Raw genomic sequence first — 6,545 nt, 5'->3', positions numbered from 1 at the left:
CTCCCTCCCTTTATCGTGCAGAAGCTGTTTTACAACGTGTAATCTTCCTTTGTCAGTTTTTAGATTGTTTCCTGTGCTCTTAGTGTCCTTTCCAGAAAATCTTTGTGTATGCTTGTATCTTAAAATGTTTTACCTATGCTGTCTCTTAGCAGTTTCAAGATATCAGGTCTTATTTTAAGGTCTTCAAACTATTCCAGTTTGAATTGATTTGTGTGCACCAGGAAAGATATGGGTGAGATTCCCCTTCTTCTACTTGTAGAAATCAAGTTTTCCCTGTCCCATTTGTTAAAGAGGCTGTCTCCTTTGTCAAAAATAGCTGACTGTAGCTCTGAGCCTCTTATTTTATTTGTCTTTATATATGTCTTTGTGCCTTTACCATGCTTGGTAATATAATTTGAGATCAGGTATTGTGACACCCCCAGCTCTTTTTTTTTTCTCGGCATTGCTTTGCCTCCTGGGGGTCTGTTGTATTTCCATGTAAACCTTAGGGTTGTGTTTATCGAGTTCTGCACATTTTAATTAGGGAGTAAGTGCAGGGATTTTAATGGGGATGGCATTCATTCTGCGGGTCGCTTTTGGGAATATAACTGTTTGACAATGTTACTTTTACCAATTCATGAGCCTGGGAGAGGTCTTTCTATCTTCCGGGGTTTTCAATTTCTTTCTTGAATGCCTTTTTAAAGATGTGTTTATTTATTTTATGTATGTGAGTACACTGTAGCTCTCCTCAGACACACTAGAAGAAGGCATCTGATCTCATTACAGATGTTTGGAAGCCACCGTCTGGTTGCTGGGAATTGAACTCAGGACCTCTGGAAGAGTTATCTCTCCAGTCCCCTTCTTTAATGTCTTAAAGGTTTCATTATAACGGTGTGCTATCTCCTTGGGAAGGTTTATTCATACTTTTCAAAGGTACTGGGAATGGGATACTTTCCATAATTTCTCTTTTAAATATTTTACTATTCTCCCTGTCCTGGCCGCCATTGAAGAGCAGCAGCCATGGCCCTGTGCTGCCCCATGGCCGTGGGCCTCAACAAGGGCCACAAGGTGACAAAAAAACGTCAGCAAGCCAAGACACAGCCCGCCTGCGCCATGGGCACTTCACCAAGCACACCAAGTTCGTAAGGGACATGATCGGGCAGGTGTGCAGCTTCGCGCCCTACGAGCGGCGAGCCATAGAGTTGCTCAAAGTATCCAAGGACAAGCGCGCACTCAAGTTCTTCAAGAAGAAGGTGGGCACACACATCCATGCCAAGAGAAAGAGGGAGGAGCTGAGCAACGTGCTGGCAGCTATGAGGAGGGCGGTGGCCAAGAAGGATTGATAAACCCTTCCCCAATAAAAGATCGTTGCTACAAAAAAAATTACTGTTGGCATACAGAAAAACAAGTACTATGATTTTATGCTCTGCTACTTTGTTAATAGTGTCAATCAGGTGTAGCAGTTTTCTGGTAAAGCCCCAAGAGTCTTTTAAGTACTGAGTATACAGTCATGACATCTCTAAATAGGAATACTTTGACTGATATTTTTGAGGCAGGGTTTCCTAGAGCACTCCACATGACTGAGAATGACGGTGGTCTCCTGCTTCTCTTGTTTCCACTCCAGAGTATTAAGAACATTCGTTTTTTCCTTTCTCTCTCTCTCCCTTTCATGCATCTCAGCACACTGTCGCTGTCTTCAGACATACACCAGAAGAGGGCATCAGATCTCATTATAGATGGTTGTGAGCCACCATGTGGTTGCTGGGAATTGAACTCAGGACCTCTGGAAGAGCAGTCAGTGCTCTTAACCACTGAGCATCTCTCCAGCCCACAAACCTTTTTTATATGTATCCACTTTTCTTACTCTTGTCTTAGTCTTTTAGTTAAGACTTTGAACAAAACCCTGGTTAGGGTTTCGTTTCTGTTTTTGTTTTATTGTCAACTGGACACACAAACTAGAGTCATTTGAGAAGAGAAACCTCAATTGTGAACATGCCTCCACCAGACTGGCCCATGGGCAAGTCTGTGGGATATTTTCTTGATGAACAATGGATGTGGGTGGACCTAACTCATGGTGGGCATTGTTACCCCAGGGCAAGTGGTCCTGGGTGGCATACTAAAGCAAACTGAACAAGCCACAAGGAGCAAGCCAGTTAGTAGCACCAGCCTCCGTGGCTTCTGCTTCTGCTTCAGCTCCTGCTTCCAGATTCTTGCCAAGTTTGAGTTCCTATCCTAACTGCCTCAGTGATGGACTGTTACCTGGAAATAGAAGATGAAACCGACCCTTTCCTCCCCAACTTGCTTTTGGCCATGGTGTTTCATCACAAAAATAGAAAGCCTAATTAAGACACACAATATGATGAACAAGAGCACAGTACAGCCACATCCTTGTGCCATTCCTGATTTTAGAGGAATTGCTTTCAGTGTTTTTTTCCAGTGAATATAATGGTGGTTATAAGTATGTCATATTTACACTTTATTATAGTGAGGTGAGTGAGCTCCTACGTTTTTCAGAGATATCATGAGGATATGTTGAACTTTGCTAAAAAAAAGGGGGGGCCTTTCTAAACCTTTTCAAATCTGTATGAGTATGATCCCTCTATTCTTCATATATCTCACTCAAAAACATAAACTACAAATTCAGAAATAAAATTCAGCTGTCTTCTATTAATGCTAAAGGTATCTACAGAAATGTAAAGTAATGCCACTTTATTCATGAAAATTTTGTTTTGGGAAAAAACTATTGTTTGAGGTATTATTCATATGAACATGAGTTTTTAGATGACAACACATAGTTTTTTTTTTTAATTCCTCAATTTTATTTTCTAGTCTGGTAAGCATCAATATACACAATTCATGTAAACCATAGTTGTTTAACATTTGCAGTAAGTTGCCAGGCGGTGGTGGCACATGCCTTTAATCCCAGCACTCGGGAGGCAGAGGCAGGCGGATTTCTGAGTTCGAGGCCAGCCTGGTCTACAGAGTGAGTTCCAAGACAGCCAGGGCTACACAGAGAAACCCTGTCTCAAAAAACCAAAACAACAACAACAACCAAAACCATTTGCAGTAAGTTTTAAGAGTTTGAAAGTATCTTGGAGGCTGGCTATTGTAGCTCAGTTAGATGACACTTGCTTAGCATACAGCAAGGCATGGATCCACTCCTAGAACCACACCAACCCTCTATGGTTTTTACTCCAGCACTTGGGAGCTGAAGAAAAGGAACTGAGTTGCTTTGGGACATAAGAGGGTAAGAACTACTGACCTAAGTTATCCTCAGGAGTGCCATTGACAGATCATAGGTTCCCTTCTATTTCCAAAGGGTCTCCAAAGTGACCACGCCAATGTAAAGTGTCACTTTCATTGTTTTAGAATGCCCATCACTCTCAAATGCTTGTTAGGGTTTTAGAATTGTTTCAGACTTAGGCTCTGTTTGTGTCTGGTGGTGTTTGAGTTGGCATGCCTCTAAGGACTAGTAAGATAGTGTTTTCCATGTACTTATTGGCCTTACACGTTTGTCTCTTCTCGGAGATTCCTGGCTTGATTCTTATCCATTTCTTGAGTAAGTTATTTATTGTCTTTTTGTATCATTTAAAGTCATTTTTATTTATTATTTTACAATTTCATATGTACGTCTAATGGATTTTGATCATGTTCACCCTGCATCATGATAATATCATCTTGATTTAATTTTAGCAGCTCATATGTATCTTGGAATTTATTTATTCTAGAATTTACAGTTCTTTGGGATATAAATTTTCAGTATATTCAATAATGACTCTGGATTTCTTTAGAATCATTGCTACCTCCACCTACCACTTTCACGAATTTTATAAATTTCAATCTTGTCACTCTTCTTTTAGTTAGTTTGGTTAAGTGTTTGTTGATCTTGGTTTTTTCTTTTTTCTTTTCCAAAATCAGCTGTCTGATATTGCTCTTTTAGCTTCCATTTTATTATTTTTTAAGATTTATTATTATACATAAGTACACTGTAGCTATCTTCAAACGCACCAGAAAGAGGCATCAGATCTCATTACGGGTGGTTGTGAGCCACCATGTGGTTGCTGGGATTTGAACTCAGGACCTTCAGAAGAGCAGTCAGTGCTCTTATCCGCCGAGCCATCTCTCCAGCCCCCTCCCCTCCATTTATTAATTCTTGCCTTGAACTTTATTATTTCTTGCTGTCTACTACTTTTTGGATTTGCTTTGTTCTTGCTTTTCTAAGCCCTTGAGGTCCATCCTTATGTTATTTATTTGGGATCTCTATGATTTCAAATACAGTTACTAAATTCCAGAGATTTCAATAGTTTACTGAGATAGGGAAAACACAGGATAAATACTTCAAAAGTTTACTGGTAGATGTGATTGCTGACCTTAAAGAGGATACAAGTAAAAGTCTTAAGTCAGCCAAAACCTCTTAGAACTGTTAACTTCTTCCAATGGCTGTGTGACTATGCTTTCCCTTTCATTTAATACTAGGAATTATTAAATGTCCTCCATGATATCTTCAATGACCTCTCAGTCACTCAGCGATGCATCATTCAGTCTCCATATATTTATATCATTTCTCTAGTTACTCATTCCTAGTTTAGTCCACTATGACCCTATAAGATACAAAAGAATCTTACACATTAAGATTTGCTTTGTAATCTAGAACCTGTCTATGTTATGTGAGAGTGGAGTAATGAAATCATTTGATATTGTATGTACATTATTATTTGCTTCCTGAAATTAGGAGTCCATATCTCTTTATTGGTGACCTGCGGCCATTTTGTTTAAAGTTTTCTTGTTTGGTTTGTTTTTTGGTTTTTTTTTTTTGATTGTTTAAAGTTATTATGGAGAGATGGTCAGTAATTTGAAAAATTTTGTTGGTTGTTTTTCTGGTTGGTTGAACTATTGTTTGATCTTTTCTTTCTCAGTTATTAGTAGGGGAATTTTGCTGGTTTACTGTGTCAGGCATGATGGATTTCTTCTGGACTCTTCCTTGTTCATCTATTACTCTCATAAAATTTCATTTCCTGATTGAAGCTGTCTTTCTGCATTATGTGTATAGTAAGAATTCCTATATTGTTTGAAGTGCTGGCTTGGTAGTCATGAACTGCCTTGGCTAGCTTGTCTTGATGGGCTAGTATATCTCTACCAACTTTAGAAGAGAGTTTTGCTGGATACAGCAACCTTGCTTGGCAGGCATTTACTGAACGCCAAGGAGTCCTAGGCTTTAAGGAAACTGATGAAAGTATGCTTACTTCATAAGTGAGTTGGAAGTTTTCCTTTACGGCTTTTACTATTTCTTCCCTTTGCATTTTTGGTAGCTTGATTCTAATATTTGTACATACATGGGTTCCTCACATTTGAATTGTTCTTTTGATTTGGGAATTTTTCTGCTATAATTTTATTGAGTGCATTCTCTATGTCGTTAGTGTTTATCTTAGTTTCTTCTTCTAGCTCATGATTATATCTCAGAATTCTTCAATGTTATCTTCATACTTATTAATTTTCACATGTCTCTGTGTGTGCATGTCCATGCCATGTCATACATGTGGAGGTTAGAGGACAGCTTACAGGAGTCAGTTTTTGCCTTTCACCAAGCAGGTCCGAAGGATTTCACTCAGGTCAGCAGCCTTGGCATCAAGCACCTCCCCCACTGAGCCATTTTGCTGACCCCTTTTTTTTTTTTACCTTGTTGGAGTCTGAATATATTATTTCAGCAACCTGGCCTGACCCCTGATATTTTACCTTCTGCTTCATGTGATCTGTTACTAATGATTCCCACTGTTGAGTATTTCATTTCCAACATTTCTATTTTTTAAAATATCTAAATTTTATCACTAATTTCCCCTCTATATTATTGACTTTTTAATCCATATTGCTGATTTTCACAACTATTTTGTTGGATTCCCCCCCCCCCTCTACATTGTTGCCTTTTCTTTCCAGGCCTTGGATTGAACGCCTCCTCTTATTTGTATCCTCTTTTTTTGCCTCCGATCATTTTTTTTAACCAGTAAATTCTTGAAGTCTTTATTACGTATTACGTATTCCAGTATCCCTGTACTGAGGAATTGTGATTTTTTAAACTTTTTTTTTAATGTGAGTGTTCTATCTGTATGCACACCCACAGGCCAGAAGAGGGCGTCAGATCCCTTTGTAGATGGTTGTGAATCACCCATCATGTGGTTGCTGGGAATTGAACTTAGGACCTTTGGGCGAACAGCCAGTGCTCTTAACCTCTGAGCTGTATTACTAACCCAAGTTTGGATTCTTTTGAAGAGCCAAATGGCTTTGTTCTTCCCCATTTCTTTGGGGTTTTTTTGTTTGTTATTGTTGGTTTCAGACAAGGTCTCACTATGTAGCTTTGCTTACCCTGGACCTCACCTATGTACATCAGACTGGCCACAAACTGAGGGAGCACCCTAATATGTCTCACAAGTTCTGGGATTCTAAGAAAATCTGAGTAAAAGTCAAGAACTGGCTCCTGTGTTGGTGATGACAGAAGAGAATCTTGCAGAGGGAATAATGAAAGCGCATGAGACTAGGAAGAAAAGAAAAGACGGAAGGAATACCAAAAGAAA

General features: G+C 39.2%; 1 pseudogene; it reads left to right on the top strand.

The window, feature by feature from the left end:
• Window positions 1-999: 999 nt before the first annotated feature.
• Window positions 1,000-1,322, top strand: Gm7851 (annotated as a pseudogene).
• The last annotated feature ends 5,223 nt before the right edge of the window (window positions 1,323-6,545 follow it).

Source organism: Mus musculus, chromosome X (genome assembly GCF_000001635.26).
Source record: "Mus musculus strain C57BL/6J chromosome X, GRCm38.p6 C57BL/6J".
Taxonomy (NCBI): Eukaryota; Metazoa; Chordata; class Mammalia; order Rodentia; family Muridae; genus Mus; species Mus musculus.
The sequence above is the reverse complement of the archived record's forward strand: the minus strand, read 5'-3'. Positions and strand labels throughout refer to the sequence as shown.